This window comes from Heteronotia binoei, chromosome 5 (genome assembly GCF_032191835.1).
Source record: "Heteronotia binoei isolate CCM8104 ecotype False Entrance Well chromosome 5, APGP_CSIRO_Hbin_v1, whole genome shotgun sequence".
In the NCBI taxonomy this organism is placed as follows: domain Eukaryota; kingdom Metazoa; phylum Chordata; class Lepidosauria; order Squamata; family Gekkonidae; genus Heteronotia; species Heteronotia binoei.
In genome coordinates, this window is record NC_083227.1 from 150,999,063 (window position 1) to 151,018,786 (window position 19,724).

Here is a 19,724-nt window from a genome sequence, read left to right on the forward strand (position 1 = left end):
AAAAATATTAGCCCCTTGTCTCCCAAATATGAAGTACAAGAATCTCATGTCAGCTAACAATTGCAGCAGTTTATATTTTATTTAAGAGCCCCATAGTGCAGAGTGGTAAAGCTGCAGTATTGCAGACCTAAGCTCTGCTCATGACCTGAGTTCGATCCCGGCAGAAGCCGGGTTTTCAGGTAGCCAGCTTGAGGTCGACTCAGCCTTCCATCCTTCTGAGGTCGGTAAAACAAGTCCCCAGCTTGCTGGGGGGAAAGTGTAGATGACTGGGGAAGGCAATGGCAAACCACCCCGTAAAATGTCTGCCGTGAAAACATTGTGAAAGCAACATCACCCCAGAGTCAGAAATGACTGGTGCTTGCACAGGGGACTATCTTTATCTTTTTATATTTTATTTCTCATGGTTAGCATTTCGTTTATAAATATATTTACTGGGCAACTGGCTGTCTTTCATAGCCATTTCACACACTACAGAGAGGAAAACCCAAAGTTGACACCAAGCCATTCAGAGATCATTCTGTTCCTCCTTATTTATTTATTTATTTATTTATTTATTTATTTATTCATTCATTCATTCATTCATTCATTCATTCAATCATTCATTCATTCATTCATTCGATTTATATCCTGCCCTCCCCACCGAGGCGGGCTCAGGGCGGCTTACAACATAAAATCTAAACAATAAGATTAATAAATATTAAAATACATATACGATAATTTACAATTGTTCTTGTTTTACTGTTTTAACTAACAGTCTGACAGTTCGGTGCTATTCTCAAAGGCTTCCTTTGCAGTTTTTGTATACCAGTTAGTTATATGCCAACTGGAAGAGGACCGTCTTAAAGGCCTTGCGGAACTGCCCAAGGTTTCTCAAGGCCCTCACCTTCTCCGGTAGCTGGTTCCACCAGCAGGGGGCTGTGATTGAAAAGGCCCTATCCCTGGTTGACTTCAGATGGGCCTCCTTCGACCTGGGGATTACTAGCAGATTTTGGGAACCAGATCTGAGTACTCTCTGGGGAACATGTGGGGAGAGACGGTCCCTAAGGTAGGTAGGTCCTAGGCCATATAGGGCTTTAAAAGTAATAACCAGCACTTTGTAATGAACCCGGTATATTATTGGCAGCCAGTGCAGTCCCCGGAGCCCCGGCTGAATGTGCTCCCACCTAGGAAGCCCTAATAACAGTCCGGTACATTCTTGTCCTTCCTTCTGGCCTTCAGGTGCCAGGCTTTTTGGTGCCTTAGGTGAGGCTACCTGCTTGTGCCTCCCTCACCACAACCAATCTTTAAAAAAACAGAAGAAATGCAGGAGAAATTAAAAACACAAAACTTGAAACTTTTTACATTTTAAATGTTTTTAATTTTTAATTTAATTTTTTTTTAAAAAAATGAGCCTGTTCCTATGAAGAAGTTCTTTTAGCATTACACTATAAGTTCAAGTAATTTAAAGAAATTTAAGAAGCAGCCTGCGCTTCCCTGTACTGTCAAAAGAACCAACCTACCAGACTTCTCAAAAAGAACGCACAGAGACTCCCTCCCTCGCAGAAGGTGTTCTCAGTCTTTTAATTTAATATCTAGATATGTTGATAGTCCAGCCTCCTATGATTCTGCAAGAGAGTTTCTGTCCAAATAGAACACTCTTTTGTTTACTACCAAATTTGTACATGTCTACCTTCAGCGTTTATTTTTCCCTGCCTCTCAGATGGCAAAACTTGAAGGTTTGTGTGTGGGGGTAACACAGGAGGCAGCAGCTCGTTCCCAAAGATGAGCGGGGGGGGGGGGGCGGAGGCTGGCTGTTTGTCGTACAGAAAAATGAAAGACATTTTTACTTTTCAGTTCCAGGAATATACCAGCACAGCCTATGCTAACGAAGTTATAAATGATGGGTTTTATGTTGTTAGATCAGTAAAAGAACATCAGGCACAAGAAGTGCAAGGGGGAGGGATGGTGGCTCAGTGGTAGAGCATCTGCTTGGGAAGCAGAAGGTCCCAGGTTCAATCCCTGGCCTCTCCAAAAAAGGGTCCAGGCAAATAGGTGTGAAAAACCTCAGCTTGAGACCCTGGAGAGCCGCTGCCAGTCTGAGTAGACAATACTGACTTGGATGGACCGAGGGGGGTCTGATTCAGTAGAAGGCAGCGACTGTGCGACTGAACAACAACAAATGATAAGTTATGGGACCAGTTTGTAATGGGTAAGATAACCCTTTCTTTGAAAATGATACAGATTTGGCTATCGATTATGATTTGGGTCCTGGTTTTGGAATTCTTTGGGAATGTTTCCTTTTTGTCTAAAAGAATGAATTGTAGGCTATTTCTTAATTCTTAGCATATTATGTATTGGTTTTGTTAATTTTTTTGTTATATGCATCCAATGATCTAAATTGGATTCTTGTATGTTAAATTTATATATTTTTTATTATTTATTTTCCCTACGCTCCCTTTGTATTGGATTAGAGTCAATAAAATAAAATATATATTTTTTAAAAAAAAGGGACTGAAAGGGTGAAAGCCAGTCCAACAAACAGGGAGAGAAAACCAATGGGCCTGGAGAACGCTCTTGTCCACTCTTGACTCCGAGAAGTGATTCCCTTTCTGTCCCAGCTGCGGCTCCCCCCTGGAGGCACCTCTTCTCGGGAACTCAGCAATGCTCTGGGCACCACATGACAGAAACCTGCCCCGAGGCAAGCGGATGAGGAGGTGGTGCTCCTGGTTGGCAGCTACTGCCAGGCAGCCCCAGATGGCATGCCGCTTGGCCCAGGCCAAGGCTCGTGCCCACACCATCTCGCTGCCGCTGTTCTTCTGCCTGAAGCTGCAGCAGTGGCACAGTGGAGGCAGCTGCTGGCCAGGATGGAGCGCTGCCTTGCCATATAGGCTTCCCAACCCTCCCGCTCTGGCGGGAGTCCCCTGGGTTTGCAGCCTCATCTCCCGGTCTTCAAGAAGTGGGAAGCGGGGGGGTGGGGGGTGGAGGGGGGGGGGAGAACATACCTGTAGGCTTCATTATAGAGCTCCTGAGCCGTTTGTAAAATGTCTGCCGCTTTAAGGCTGGGCAGGGAGCAGGAAGGGCTTGAGAGAACAGCCCCGCCCTTTCTTTTGCTTTCACTTTCACAGCAAGAGTTCTCCGGAAGAAGATCTGGTAAGTGTGTGTGTGTGTGTGTGTGTGAGGGAGGGGGCAGGGGATTCCCTGGTTTGGAGGCCCTCCCCCCTTTTAGAAAGCGTGGGGGGGGAGGGAAATGTCTACTGGGCATTCTATTATTCCCTATGGAGAACGATTCCCATAGGGAATAATAGGGAATTCATCCGTTGGTATTGGGGGCTCTGGGGGGGCTATTTTTTGAGGTAGAGGCACCAAATTTTTAGTGTAACATCTAGTTCCTCTCCCCAAAATACCCCCCAAGTTTCAAAATGATTGGACCAGAGGGTCCAATTCTATGAGCCCCAAAAGATGGTGCCCCTATACTTCATTATTTCCTATGGAAGAAAGGAATTTTAAAAGGTGTGCTGTCCCTTTAAATGTGATGGCCAGAACTCCCTTGGAGTTCAATTATGCTTGTCACATCCTTGTTCTTGGCTCCACCCCCAATGTCTCCTGGCTCCACCCCCAAAGTCTCCTGGCTCCACCCCCAAAGTCCCCAGATTTTTCTTTAATTGGACTTGGCAACCCTATTGCCATATCATCCTCCTGCTGCTGCTGCTGATTTTGCTACCACTACCAGCCCCCAGCAGCCCAGCATGTCATCTCATGCCTTCAGGTGACCCAGCTCCAGATGCCCAGCACCGAGGGCTCACCCACACACCTCTTCCCGCTCCATGTGCTTCCTTCTTCCTGCTGGGCTAGGTGCCCCTGTGGCTGGATGCCACCCCAGATGGCCAGCTACCTGGCCTACTCCAGCTCTGGCCCTGCTGGCCTTACAACCCATGTCTGAGAAAGTTGCATCCCACTTTGGGGTCCCAGCTCACAGTTTAAGCACTACAGGCCTATATCCGCCTGGTTATAATGTTTTACAATGGGAGTATGGGCAGGAAGAAGTCCCAAACATCAACTTTTCTTGCATGTAAAGAGCAATTTACCTGCAGTCTTAGGTAGTTTTAGTCAGAATCCTCCTCAAGTTTATTTAACTTGTCCTACGCCCAGGAATGTGTTCTTCTGATGGCACTGTTCTATCCGTGCAATCCTAAGCAGTTCTAAGCTTCTAAACTAATGTAAATATTTGCTGTAGACTTTGATTCCAAATTCTGATCTTGGAGCATAATAAACTCGATTTGACTTGACTAAACCCGCAGACTCAGAAGGGTGCAGCTGTTAGGATTGCACTGTAAGTCAATCTGGATAGCTCAAAATCAGAGTATATTATTTCTGGAAAGTCAATGTTCAGAACTCATGGTTTAATTGTATCAAACATTATCTTTACTGAACAAACTGAATGGTCATCTATGAACATATGAACATATGAAGCTGCCTTATACTGAATCAGACCTTTGGTCCATCAAAGTCAGTATTGTCTTCTCAGACTGGCAGCGGCTCTCCAGGGTCTCAAGCTGAGGTTTTTCACACCTATTTGCCTGGACCCTTTTTTTGGAGATGCCGGGGATTGAACCTGGGACCTTCTGCTTCCCAAGCAGATGCTCTGCCACTGAGCCACCGTCCCTCCCTCCAAAAATATTTTCTGCTTGTTTGAATGTGTGAATTGAAAAGGCAGATGTGCAGTTAGCAATGAATTTTACACAACTGCGCAGGGGAAACCATCCTTTATGTTCTTAGGAAACAAAAAGTGTTATCAGGGGTAGCAAATTTTTCTTATCTTTAAACGGCAGTTTAAAATCTTCTTAATCTGAAAAGCACAGCTGATCTATCCTCACTTGCCATTCCCTGTTTGTATTTCTTTTAGTCCTATGAATTTCATTTCGTTAAGAAGACAGGAACACTCATATATCTCTCTATAAATAACAGGACGCTATAACCCTGCATACCTAATAAATTCTTCTTCTCCCGGAACGTACACTCAACAGCTAGGTTGATGTGCTATTTTGCAGAAACTCCTCTTAGGGCAATCTCACAAGCAGGAGTGACCCCAGACATTCTGCAGCAAAATTTCAACCATCGTAGGGGCTCAGAAGTCTCCCAAACAAGCCTTCAAAGCTTACCCTTTGTCATTTGTTTTTGGACCTGCTTTCATAACAGGGTATCTGCTATTGCTTCAGCCTAATTTTTTCCCCTGAATTACTTCCCCCCCCCCCCCGCTCCCTAGTAACAGTGATGTAACAGGAACAATCAGGTCAGGATATGTGCTGATGTGACTGTGGGTGGTTTAGAGCAGAGGTCCCCAACCCCTGGGCCACAGACCGGTGCTGGGTTGCCGGGTTGCCGTTAGCAACTGGGCCGTGAGTTGTAGAATTATTTCATTATATATTCCAATGTAATAATAGAAATAAAATGCAAAATGGTATCATCCTGAAACCATTCCCTTCCCCCTGGTCTGTGGAAGAATCGTCTTCCACGAAACCAGTCCCTGGCGCCAAAAAGGTTGGGGACCGCTGGTTTAGAGGGAAAGTAAGCCCTATTCAGAATGCATTGTTCTCACTGTGAGTCAGCTTCATTTGCTCACAGTGACATCATCAAATGGGATGGGCTGTGAGATGATGTCACTGTCGCCAAGGTCAGCACTGGTTTGACCTCAGAAATGGTGATGCAGCCGTAGCCAGTCTGACCTGCAAAAAGGCACACAGCGGAGCTGCCACCTGCACACCATGTCATATAATGGTGTTTGGTGGCAGAGCCAGTTTGGTGTAGTGGTTAAGTGTGCGGACTCTTATCTGGGAGAACTGGGTTTGATTCCCCACTCCTCCACTTGCACCTGCTGGCATGGCCTTGGGTCAGCCATAGCCCTGGCAGAGGTTGTCCTTGAAAGGGCAGCTGCTAGAAGAGCTCTCTCCAGCCCCACCCACCTCACAGGGTGTCTGTTGTGGGGGAGGAAGGTAAAGGAGATTGTGAGCCGCTCTGAGACTCTTCGGAGTGGAGGGTGGGATATAAATCCAATATCTTCTTCTTCTTCTAATTTAAATGATCTTCATATGTGTGTGATGCATTTTCTCTACAGTACACTCTGTTTTGGCACAGTCTTACTTTCATACTCTTTGTGGATGCCTTATACTTCCAGGATATCAGTGTTTGATGCTGGGACTACGTCATTGTTCTCCATCAACTGATAATTTAGATTATAGTATATCTTTATATACCCTGTCCTTGTAATGTTTCTTTGATTACCTTCTAATAAGCTGAATTTCTAGTGACCTCATAATTTGTTCTGTGTGCTGTGATCATTGTTCCTTTAGCTTCTGTTGCTTTCATTAGATTTGCATCGAAGGGAGTAGGCAATGTGCCTTCCTGCTTTTGCTTTTACCTCACTGAGAGTTTGAGACCTAGTTTCCTTATCATAGACTCCTTGCCATCATGTGTGTGTTTTGGTTTTTTTTTTGTCTGCACAGTGTCCTTTTTAACCATCTTGTCAATGTTTGGTCAAGATCATCTAATGCTGGGAATGTGAAAGCCAAAATGCCCTCAAAAGAGGTTGGGGAATTGACAGGTGGGCACCTTTGGCTTAAAAAGGCTCTAGAATCTATGTATACAGGATTCCACTTCCAGAAATTATTGCTAAATTTACCAAGGACACTAATTAAGCAAAACAATTAAAAATTTATTACAGAAAAATATAGAACACACATACAAGGTAATGGATACATACAACACACATACAGTCCTAATAAAAATAGAGAGAAATGCATAGAGGTAACATAAGGATGGACAAACAGGGTGATAATCACCGATTGTAGTCTTCAAGGAAGGCTCCAATGGCGACAAACGAGGATTAGGGGGAAGGGGACCCTCAACTGCCCAAGAATCGGGGAAGTATCTAAGGAATGGGGTACTGCTAGATGCACACCTGTGGGGAGTTGGGACTGTGGTTATAAGGACTACCTTGAGCCCTTAGGAGATGGGAGGGACAGGGGCGGATGACAGGTGGTCAGCTGGTACATGACCTCAGAAAAAGGGGAGGCTCCGCAATGACCATAAGGGCTGGACTTATGCAGTAGCCAATAGCCAATTTATTGGGGGCACCTGATTGGATGCCCATACCTGGCCAATGTGCAGACCTGGCTCTGGTTACCTGGTTGGACTTCCAGGTAACAATGGGCCAAAGGGGGAGGCTCCAGGATAACCATTAAGGGAAAGAATGGGTGAAATTGTTGGGGTGGAGGTGATTAAAGGCTATCAAAACTTATCTAAAAGGTGACACAATAGATGGCCAAATTGCTACCTAAGGTAACACCCGATCTATACAAAGAAACTTGGCTCTGGGTGAAGATGTTCTTCCTCTTCTTCATTCCTCTACTGGCACCATCCTTTGTCTTGGGTTCCAATGGACAAAGGCTTAGGTAGTTTGACAGGATCCACGCCTAAGATAAGCTTGATTGCCTTATGCATAGGTGACACCTGTTGAGTACGTGAGCCTCCCGCTTTGCTGTCATGGAGTCTGGCACTGCAGGAAGATAGTTGCTGGTGATGTTCGCCTTCCCATATGGATTCTATGGTCAAGGCTGAAATCCGCTTGCCCGGACAGTTCCTGGCAGCGCAACTTCTTCCGCTGCAGCGGCCGAGATGCTGATCACACGGAGCGACTGGAAACCCATCTGTTCTCCTGGTTAACACTCTTCCAGAGACACGGAGTGTTGCTGCAACGTTGTGGCTGTTAGTACTCACACAAGTCCCTACATTCTGATAGACAAAACCCACATTCTCCTGGCAGATGTGTGTGAGTTGAGTCTCCAGGCACCCTGGCAACCAAACAGGTGACTATGATGTTTTGAAATTAGGGGTCTTTTTCTCACAAATGGTGCTCTGGTAACCAAATGTGCATGTTTCTGTTCAAAATTACAGCTGCTAGAGCACCAGTTATGCAGTTCTTTACACTGAAATCTTATGCATTTACTTGGGTCTGCAAAATATTGCACTGTTACTTGCACAGAAACATAAATATTTCTTGTTTCCATGTTTTGCTTCAACTGGTGACATCTGTTTTACCCAAGGATCTCATGACTATTTCTGCACCTTTTGCTAGGGGCTATAAAAGTGTTAGTTTCCTGTGAGAAAAACCATGCATACATTCTTCCCTTTGATGAGATGAAACATTCATTAATTTTGAGCATGTTTGGGTACCCAATGTTGAATCCAATGTGGAGATGGCTGGTTAGCAGGTGCGGATTTCACTGTTTCCACTTCAGCGTATTGGGAATACTCAAACTGCAACAAACAGGTGTCCTCCTGATGCAAAAGAACCACAAAATCTGCACAAATTACTTCTGCTCATGGATTTTGGGATAAATGAGCCATTTGGAACTCCAAAAGAACTATGGGACTTGCTTTCTGCCATATCATGGATGTGTTCCCCCCTTCTGGCATCAGCTCACAATGTTTTGTATTCTGCAAGGCCTATTTTATTTAATTTTTTGCTGATACTTTACAGTGCCACCATTTTTTAAAAACTAGTTAGTGATGTGCATATAACTGCACCTCCACACCTGCACTGTAAAGCTAAGGAGAGGTACTGATATTTCTCTGATATTTTTACAGTGCCATCCTAAGCACAGTTACTTTCTGGACCTCTCATCTGCTCCCCACTGCAGCACAGGCCTCGGAGCGTTGCTTGAGAGGAGTGATGGGGGACTGATTGGTGAAGCCAGAAATGGCCGATAGCTGGTAAATTGGGGGGTCAGGACCCCAGGGACCCCGCCACAGCTATGGATCCGTTCATACATCATAACTAAATCTGACTGTGATTAGCAAACTTTATAACCCTGGTTTCAGATCCTCGCTCGATGTACCCAAAGCGTTTTCCCACAAAGCTTACCTCGGAGTGACGTCCCTCTTCACCACGCAGTGTCTGCTCGGATTTCCCACCATCTGCTCCGCAGAAGCAGGAAGTGTCGGGGCTTCTGCGTTGCAAATGTAAATCGCTAAAACCCAGTTTACGTTAGCGACGCAAAAGCCGTGGCTCTTCCTGCTTCTGCGGAGCAGATGGTGGGAAATCCGAGCAGACGCTGCGCGGTGAAGAGGGACGTCACTCCGAGGTAAGCTGTGTGGGAAAATGGTTACTGTAATTAGTGCAGTGCCCTGTGTTGGAAAACCACATTAACCGTCATTAGTTTAATTAACAAATCATGTCCATTTTTGCTCTGTTGTTTGCAGGCACTTAAAATTGTGGAGACATTGGCAGACGTGGGAGCAGCTATTTTAAAACTAACCTGTAGAGTCTTGAGAAGCCAGCCCCTAAGTCTGTATTTTTGCACTGGTTGTTTCACAAAGCAGTTTTCCCCTAATCTTGTTTGTTTGGTTTTCTTGCCTGTTAACTATGCTTCTGCTTTACCACATTGCTGGATATATGGTTCATGAGTAATTGCTTAGACACCTCTAGCTGTTGCAGACAATGTGCACAGACAGCATTGCTAAGACACATCTCTGTCTATGGCATTGTAAATTTGGGTGGATACTTTCCCACATAATCTGCTGGAATGAATGGTCTTTTGACTCACAGTATAGGAATACATCAGCCCTCTGTATCCATTCAAGTATGGTACAAATGACGGCATAGAGGGGAAGTAGGGTTGCCAGGTCTGACTCAATAAATATCTGGGGACTTTGGGGGTGGAGCCAGGAGCAAGGGTGTGACAAGCACGATTGAACTGCAAAGGGAGTTCTGGCCATCACATCTAAAAGAACCGCACACCTTTTAAATGCCTTCCCTCCATTTGGAAGCACTGAAGGATATGGGCTTCTTCATTTGGAACTCATAGAATTGAACGCCCTGGTCCAATTTTTTTTGAAACTTGGGGGGTGTTTTGAGGAGAGGCAGCAGATGCTATGCTGCAAATCTGGTACCTCTACCTCAAAAAACAGCCTCCCCCAGAGCACCTGATACCTACAGATCAATTTTCCATTACACCCTATTGGTATCCATAGGGTATAATGCAGTGCCCAGCAGACATTCCCCTCCCCACTTTATGATGACCTTGAAGTGGGGGCGAGGGATCCCCTGCCCCCTCCTGGGGATTGGCAACCCTAACTGGGAGGGGAGGAGTAATCTGCTGATTATTCTGCCTCCAAACATCACACGTTCCAGTGAACTTCTGCATGCATACATACAGCTTAACATGAGTGGCTGTGAATTGACAGTTTCCCCTTATGCAAGCAATGAAGGTAAAGATTTTGGTCGTTTTCGCACTGACCTTATTCCGGAGCGACGTCCCTCTTCACAACTGGTTTTTGGCGGTTTACATTTGCGAAGCAGAAGCCGCGGCTCTTCCGGGTTCTGCGGAGCAATTAGTGCGAAATCCGCACAGACGCTGCACGGTGAAGAGGGACGTCGCTCCGGAATAAGGTCAGTGCGAAAACGACCTATATGTTTTGAGCATCCATGTAAAGATTATATGTTTTGAGCATCCATGTGTTAGGCTATCTGCACACAGGTGTCTCCCCACATGTCCCTGTGAACTTTTGGAAGTCAAGAAGGAACCAGGCGATGAAATCCCTTCTCCCTTCCTCCCATGCGTTTACTCATACTCTGATTTTCTGCACAGGATTGAAGAAGTAGCTTTCTGGTAGACCGAGTTCTACTTCCTCCTCATACAGCTGTGCCAACAAGCCCGGCGGGGGAAAAAATTGTCCTTTCACTATAACAGAGGGACGTTATTTACTAGGTTACTGTTATTTACCCCCATGCTATAAAAAGCAACACATTAAGTTGGTTAGCAACCATATCTTCATGGATTTTTGCCACTTTAAGTTACAAAGCAGGTATTTTGGTAAAGCATTGTTTCCTCTTCCTCTTTTTTGGGGGAGAGTCTAATAAAAACAGGCTTGTTAATTACATTTCTAAGGCTGGCCCCTATTGCAGGGCTTGTTATCCGTGGAACAATACAGTTGGTCCATTGTTTCCCTCAGTTCTCAAGCCTTGCCCACTGTTTGTTTTAGTTTTACCTGGTGTGTCTCATTACGATTAAGAGCAATCAGCCTTCTTCTCCTAAGCTGCTGCCTAAATGTGTGCAGATTCATTCTTGCAATGGGCGTAGAGCAGACATGTTTCTGTCTGTTACCATTACAAGTCACTGTTCTGTGGTGGAAAGAAAATAACTTTCATCCCTTTATACCTGTCAGGCATTCTTCTGACTCTCATAATGGCTGTGCCATTGACAGATAGCAACATGCCTCACTTGATTCTGAGGCAACCAACCTGTTGATAGTGATTATGAATGACATTATTGAGGGAGCAGGGAGATCCAGCAATAATGTTATTTACTTTTCCCTTGGGGGGGAGATTCCAAAATATGCTGACTTACAATCTACAACAACTTTCTTTTGCATATCACTCGCTGCATTTGTAATCTGGTCTCCTTGTTATTCCAAATGGTGATAGTAATAGCAGGTTCCAACTGTCTTATTGTGGTGGTTATTTGGAATGGATGATGCATTCTGTATAGATGGAAATAATAATAATAATGATGATGATGATGATGATGATGATGATGATGATGATGATGATGATGAAACATTGCCGTGAATAGCTAATATTGCTTTAACCAGACTGACTTTACTTTCTCATGTAATGAATGAGTTGAGAAACATCTTCCAAGAACTATGTTTAAAACCTCTCTGGCTAGAGTACTGCTTTAGGAACAATTACAGGCCAAAGGAAAAGCCCCTTTCAGGAAGAAAAAATTGCACTGATCCCTAGAAATGTTAAAAAAAATATATGCATATTTGAAAGCGCAGCTTCTTTCTCACATCTAGCCACTTCCCCTGTATGGGTGCGGTCACATGTACCATTAGTGGCGACACAGCTCAATCTCGCTGACAGATTAAATATGTTCGTCCACACATCCACATCTGGCAATCGAGCGTCATCCAGGGTCATTCCGACTTGCTGCGGATCAGTGCCACATTAATTTGACAGCACAGAAAGTCCGGCCCTTTTTCAAAAAAGCGGCACAAGATCGGCTTTTTCCTGTTTGGACAGCTCACGCATGATACTGCCCCTTGGAATGTTTACCGCCCCTCCCACCTTTAAAAAAAAAAAGCCTCAGCAGACATGCACATTGCCAGATCATCCGGGAATCTGAGGTGACGCTTCTGCTTCTCCAATCAACATAGGATCGGAGGGGGGGGGGGGACGTTATCCCACTATTCAGAATAGGGAAAAAAAATTTTTTTTTCAATGTGGAGGATTTCCAGATATCATTGTCACTGCCAATTTCTAGGAAAGTAATTCCTGGCAGTTCCTTGGTTTGAATCGGCAACATTAATTCCGGAAACTTTCCCCCTTCCCCCCTGCCTCTGAAGCAACGTTTGATTTCCCAACTCCAAACAGTTGGGCACATGTTCAATGGACCCCCCCCCCTCCCAGAAATCACCATCTGATCATGCATGCTCCAAGAAAAGAGCGTGATAGTATTGGATGTCTGAACGCTCAACAACAGAATGAGTAGCATTCTTGGATGCTCGTCTGAACAACCCTGTATCGAATCAATATTGAGCGGTTCAAATTTGAGCGCTACACACCCTCTTTTAATATGACGTGTGACCGCACCCTATATGTCCCTTGATTCCTTAATGCCTCCTGCTAACCAACTCTCATCCTAGGTGGATATTGATGTCTTCCTGTAACCCCACCACCACCACCAGACACCTGTTTTCACTGAAAGATGAAGTTATTCTGCATAAACCTGTTAATACAAGTGTTTTGTTTTGCAACCCAGAGTCATGTGAGACTTCTTTAAAAAAAATACCCCAGGGACTTTAACTTAGCATTACCTTTAAGGGAAGGAAGATGTTCTTTCAGAGGATAAGACTTCTAGATGAATTCCCATGCTCCATCATTGTTAAAGCTGACTCATGAGAGGTTTGTTACCTCCCAGCCTAAATGTTAGGTAACTAACTGCCTGAGGTCAGAGGTGTTCATATGGGAACAACTGATTGTGTGATTAAAATAGATTGACACATGGAATAGCAGCACTTATCATGTAGCAAGTAATTCTCTTTTCTAAATCACTTGAGTGGAGTTCATTTCTTTATCAAAGGTGATTGTTTTGGTGAAATATTCATTAGTCATTTTTCTGTTGTCTTACATTAATTGCAAAGAGGTTTCTGTTTATGCATAACTTTCTTCCTCCACACCCATCTTTCTGATGGTTTTCCAGTTGAGCAACGGTGTAATTTTTGTCTAAAAGCCCAGCCCCAAGGAAAGGATTGTCACATAAGCAGCAGGGGAAAACTAAAAAACTCATTCAATTGATCAGACTGGGGAAGTACAGCATACACTCTTCCAAAAGCAGAATGACCCTGTCTGGGCCCAGTGAGTGGTTTCCAGGCAGGAAATGTACATGAAAAAGCTGAGCAGCAAAAATGGAAGAGACAAATTGTGATGTCTTAGTCACTTCCTCAAAGCCTACCATTTGTTTGACTGTGGACCATGGTATACTCGAATGCCACCCCCACCCCCCACCTAACGATGGTTGATCAGGAGTCTTCTTCCACTTCAGGTAACGTATAGTTCCATAATTCACAAGAGAATGCATTTCCAGTTTTAAATATTGCTACACCCCAGGTGGGGGCAGGGGATCCCCTGGTTTGGAGGCCCTCCTCTACTTCAGGGTAATCAGAAACAAGGGGAGGGGGAGAAATATCTGCTGGGCACTCCATTATTCTCTATGGAGACTGATTCCCATAAGGTATAATGGAGAATTGATCAGCAGGTATCAGGAGCTCAGGGTGGCTGTTTTTTGAGGTAGAGACACCATATTTGCAGCATAGCATCCAATGCCTTTCCTCAAAGCACCCTCCATGTTTCAAAAAGATTAGACCAGGGGGTCCAATTTTATGAGCCCCCAAATGAAGGTGCCCCTATCCTTCATTATTTCCAGTGGAGGGAAGGCATTTAAAAGGTGTGCGGTCCCTTTAAATGTGATGGCCAGAACTTCCTTTGGAGTTCAATTATGCTTGTTCAATGATGCCTTGCTTCTGGTTCTACCCCCAATGTCTCCTGGCTCCACCCCCAAAGTCCCCAGATATTTCTTGAAATGGACTTGGCAACCCTCCTACACCCATACCCTCCAGCTAGTGCAGGGGAAGATGCTCTGCATGTTTAGGAGCAGTTCAAATGTTGGAAAGCTTTTCCCAAATATATTCCATTCTATGGAAACAAAAAATATTCAGTTGCGATCCTCTTGCGTGCATCCCCCTCATCGTGAGTACAATTTGTTTTATAATTCCTCATTAAATAAAGTGATGTAATTTACTGACATTATTTCCTCATCGCATTAAGTACATGCTAAAGATGCTAGATCCAATCAATGGATTTGAAGCAAGGGAGTGATAGAAGAAGGCCTGCTTTTCTTCTTGGTTCTTCTTGAAGTACACATTTATCCCTTTTGCTCGTCCTTACTGAAAGTGCTTCTTCAGAAAGAAGGGTTTAGTTTTTTAAAAGACAAGACCTGGTGAAATGGCAGGAGTTTCTCACCGTCTTGTCAGCTTGAACACACGAACAAACACAAATCAAATCATGGGGATTAAGCTTCAGACATGAAGCTGCCTTATGCTGAATGAAACCATCGGTCCATCAAAGTGAGTACGTCTACTCAGATGGCAGAGGCTCTCCAGGGTCTCAGTCAGTGTTTCCTCTAAGCTGAGTCAGTGTGAGCTCACAGTTTTTTAGACTCCAACTCACACATTTTTGTCTTAGCTCAGGAAGGATGGCCCCAGAGCAAAGTGATTTATGCAGTAGCTCACAACTTCAATGTCAGTAGCTCATGAAGTAGAATTTTTACACACACGACTCCACAGCTTGGAGCAGGAGTGTCAAACGTGTGGCCTGAGAGCCAAATCAGGCCCTCGGAGAGCTCCTATCAGGCCCTGAGCAACTGGCTGTTATCTACTTCCTTCTCCCTCTCTCTTGCTTCCTTTCTATATCACAGCTTGCTTTGCCAGGCTTGCTCAATTGCACAGGAGCGATAGAACAAAGCCTCTATTTTCTCCACTGACTGAGGTCCCTCCCTTGGGGAGGGAGAGCTTGCTTTGACAGGCTCTCTCAATCTCACAGCAGGGCTACTGAGCCAAGCCTCTCTTCCTTCTATTGGCTGAGACTCCTCCCCCTCCTGGAACCCTGGGGAAGGTCTCCTTTGCCCAGTTCCCTGGATCCCATGGAAGAAATACAAAGAAAGCACTTTCAAGACCAACAAGTGCTAATGTTTTAAGCATTAAGTTGGAGGGTTTTTTTAATTAATTGTGTTGGTGTCCTTTATAAAGTTTATATCTCTGCTACCTAATCTTAAATAGGTACATGCATGACCCAGGCCAACATGGCCTGGCCTGACAAGGTCTCATTTATGTCAGATTCGGCCCTCATAACAAATGAGTTTGACACCCCTGGCTTAGAGGGAGCATTTCTGACTATGTACAGCTTTCCTCTTCCCCAAGGCTATAAATTCCAAAATTACATGTCACTACTACCCAGGGTGACCACTGCTTTCACCTCATCCACCGTTCTTCCCTGTTGGTGAGAATCAAGGTCAAGATAGCAGATCCCCTTGAAGTTGTCAGCAGGACAAGTCAGGAATTTATTTGACCTTTCATTTCTTGAAGAGTTGGACTTCCAACCGATATCTGGGTAACTGAAATCTCCCATGATCACCATGTCCTGTTTCTCTGAGAACTTTGTAATCTGTTCTAGAAATGTTTAATTCAAGTCCTCTGTCTGGCTTGGTGGCCTGTAGCAGATCCCCACCATAATATCACTATTATCTCCTTTCAGTTTAACCCAGAGACTCTCACCTGAACTTCCATGCTCAGATTCATGAATTTCCTTACTAGTATATACTGCCTTTACATATAATGCAACCCCTTCATCCTCCCTCATTTGTCTGTCACTTTTAAATAAGTTGTATCCTGCAATCCTAGTATTCCAATTGTGAGCGTCATCCCACCAAGTTTCAGTAATGCCTATTAGGTCATAGTCACCTTCCTGTATTAGGACTCCAGTTCCTCCTGCTTGTTTCCCATACTATGCACATTAGTGTAGAGACATTGGAATCCATGTTTCATTCTCCCTGAGATTTCCATTTCTGTACTCACCTGTGAGTTAATGTTACCTAGCATACGTGCCGCTCCCCACAAAGCAGTCATATCTCCAGTTGTTGGCTTTGAATTTTTGTTTCACTCCCCCATATGATTTATTTTAGAGCTCTCCTTATTAAGTTTGCAAAGACATGTTTTTCTTACCAAACACATTTTTTCCTACCCTTGTGAGGTACAAACCATCTCCTGATAGAAGAGCTTCATCTTAAAAGCTTAATCTATGGTCCAAAAATCCAAACCTTTCTTGATGATACCGTCTACGTAGCCAGTCATTTATTTGCAGTATTCTTCTTTCCCTTCCTAAGCCATGGCCTTCGACAGGAAGAACTGACAAAAACACCACCTGCACTCCCAGGTCCTTCACCTACTTACCATCTTCTTAGGGTTGTCAACTCTAGCTTTGGAAATAACTGGAGATTTCAGGCTGGAACATGGGAGAATGGTGTTTAAGGAGTGGAGGAACCTTGATAAGGAGTATAATGCCATGTAGTCCACCTTCCAAAGCAGCCATTTTCTCCAGGAGAATGTTTTAAATAAATCAGTAATAAATAATTTAATGATATATATCGTCTAGAGATCAGTTGTAATTCCAGGAGATATCCAGACCCCACCGGGAGATTCGCAACCCTACTTCTATTATAAACATAATTGCCAATATAACATACACTTAACACTGCCTCTTTAAATATTTCACAAGAACTGCAAGTTGCAACAATGAAGAAGATGCCATCTGGTTGCTGGTGCCTTCCTGGGCATGCCAAATGGCTGCATGCTTCCTATTTGTATTTTCATATTTTAAACATTTGTACAGTTCAGTTTATTTTGATGCATGATCAGCTTGCAAAGTATTACTAAAAACAATTTTGAAAACTACCATGTACAATAACTAGAATTAAACTTGTGTAATTCTATTGTTCTGGCGAGATCTGAATAATGCTGATTCACTGTCATGCTAAACTCTTTGAGATAAGCTGTGTGTTCAGTCAGAAAACCTAGTCTGTTTTGATCTCTGATCACAACAGGAATGCTTCTGAGATGTGGCCATGTGCCCAAGGGAGTTGGGGGCACTATATAATATTGATAGAAGACTTTCAGTGTGAGTTCCCTCTTATCAAATCCTCTAACTTCTTGCTAATGCTTTAGTTGAAATCTCAACTCTTGGAGGTTTAGGATAATATTACATCTGCAGTGTTAAGGATTCCAAGTTTTTCCTTTTGCTCATGTTGCAATCTTTTTTGTGGCAAAGGCAGCCCTCTGCTGCAAAATGCATCCCTCCATCACGAGGAAGAAGATGAAGAAGATAGAAGATATTGGATTTATATCCCGCCCTCCACTCCAAAGAGTCTCAGAGCGGCTCACAATCTCCTTTCCCTTCCTCCCCCACAACAGACACCCTGTGAGGTAGGTGGGGCTGGAGAGGGCTCTCACAGCAGCTGTCCTTTCAAGGACAACCTCTGCCAGAGCTATGGCTGACCCAAGGCCAATCCAGCAGGTGCAAGTGGAGGAGTGGGGAATCAAACCTGGTTCTCCCAGATAAGAGTCCGCACACTTAACCACTACACCAAACTTCTGGAGCAAAATGCACCGATCTTCAGAGGAAAGTGATGCACAGCAGAAACTCCCTCTGCCATGGGTAAAGAGGGACGCAAACAGAGGCAAGACTTAGGATCCAGGCCAGTCTCCACAGAAGATCTACTGGAGAACAGTAGGTCGTTGTTTTCTTGGTTCGTAAATATTGAAGGGAATACTCCTAGGACGGGAGTTTTTAAAAAGATGTTGGATTGCCACCATAGCGACTGAAACTATGATACCATCAATAAGCATGGTAAATGGCAACCCAGATTAAATTGGTGATAATTAATACCAAAGGTTTGCCTGAACCAAGGTAGTGGGATGGGTGGGTTGAAATATTTCCTGATATTTTTTAAACGAATATTCATATTTATCTTTTTATGACCCTGTCATTGCCATTTGTTTTCTTTGTCTTCTTGCTATGGATTACATCCCCCACCCCCGCCCCCAGGGTTGGACTGCTTTCTCCTTCTTGAAGTGATGCAAGCAGCTAGGAGTCATAAGGGAATGCGATGACATCACTGATGGAAGGCAAAACCTATTGTACCATGTCTTTAAAACAGATGAACCCTGACCCCATTGGTGGCAACAACATTTTTGTATGCTGACAAAAATGTTTGTGAAAATAGCTTGCCTCTTTGGCTCAGCTCTATTAGGAAAGGTTTTGTTGTTTTTTTTTGCCAAAAAGAGCCTGAAGGATGAGGTGGTGCAATCGCAGCCAAAAAAAGAAGCCTAAAACTGGGTGTTACTCCTGCCCCACCCATGAGATCCAGGTCATTACTTGTCTTGCATTTATATTTCAAAACTCATAGTTTCTCCTACGCTGTTTTTCTCTTTGCTATATAGCAAGTGATGTCAAGTGTTTTTGAATCAGCTCAGTAGCTTGACTTGCTATAGTGGCACAATAATGGATAAAGTTTGGCATATTTTAACCAAGCACCTTAGGGGTATGATGGAAACTGCTCATTTCAACATCTTTCAGTCTGTTGATGATGACAAGTATTGGAGAGCTGTAACAGAAGTTTCCAGATTGGGATTTTTTAGGATTCATGTTCAAAGCAATATATAATATACCCGAACAGTATCTATATGTGAGTTTGGCTGCAATTAATCATGCCAGACTATATAGCATCCAGCTGCTGCAAACACCAACCTCTTTGTAATAAAGTGAGCTTAACTAAAAGAAAAGTATCTTTAACTTTATTATTAGGGTTTGTAGAATCTTTCGGGCTCAAGTGCCGTGTTCTACTGGAGAAAGTTTTCCTTCCAGATGTTTTGTTCTCAGCTGCGGAGAACATCCTCAGTGGCGTTGCAGCCGGAGCAGGCGCTCTGACCTTCTTGGCTGCTGTGCATTGAGTGGGGCCAGGGCTGCTGGAGAGCTGCTATTTCTAGGCTGGAGGGGGTGTGATGAAAGGGCAATTGGCAAGAAGGTCAGAGCGCCTGCTCCGGCTGCAACGCCACTGAGGATGTTCTCCGCAGCTGAGAACTAAACGTCTGGAAGGAAAACTTTCTCCAGTAGAACACGGCACTTGAGCCCAAAAGATTCTACAAACCCTAATGATGTTACCAGCCGTGAAAACCTGAAATCTTTGATATCTTTAGCTTTGTCAATTCACCCTTGGGATGTAGGGCAGATCTTTGATTTTCAATCTGTCGTGAAAATTAACTTGGCTGTGGTAATCGTATCCAAGAGGAGTACTTGCAGTTTACATGGAAATGGTTAAACATAGTTTTAAAATCTTAATTAAAAATTCATCCTGAGGAGGGCTTTTTAAAAACCTCTAATATCAAGGCAGTAATGCAACCATCAAGCAGGGTTGTGGGGAGTATGGGACAGCAAATGCAAACACAGAGCCCAGACAAGCATCATAAGCATTTTTGGTCATTCCCTTTTTTTTTTACTCTTCATAATAACTCTCTCGGCTTGGCTTCGCGAACGAAGATTTAAGAAGGGTGCAATAGTCCACGTCTGCTGCAGG

The 19,724-nt window shown here is 44.1% G+C and overlaps 1 protein-coding gene and 1 non-coding gene across 2 annotated transcripts in view; both read left to right on the plus strand.

Annotated features, from left to right (window-relative positions):
• The window catches only part of ADRB2 (adrenoceptor beta 2), a 119,726-nt gene that overhangs the window by 44,967 nt on the left and 55,035 nt on the right, over positions 1–19,724 (plus strand). The window lies entirely within an intron of this gene.
• Positions 1,939–2,010, plus strand: TRNAP-GGG (transfer RNA proline (anticodon GGG)). Its single transcript has one exon. It is a non-coding gene; the product is annotated as a tRNA-Pro (tRNA).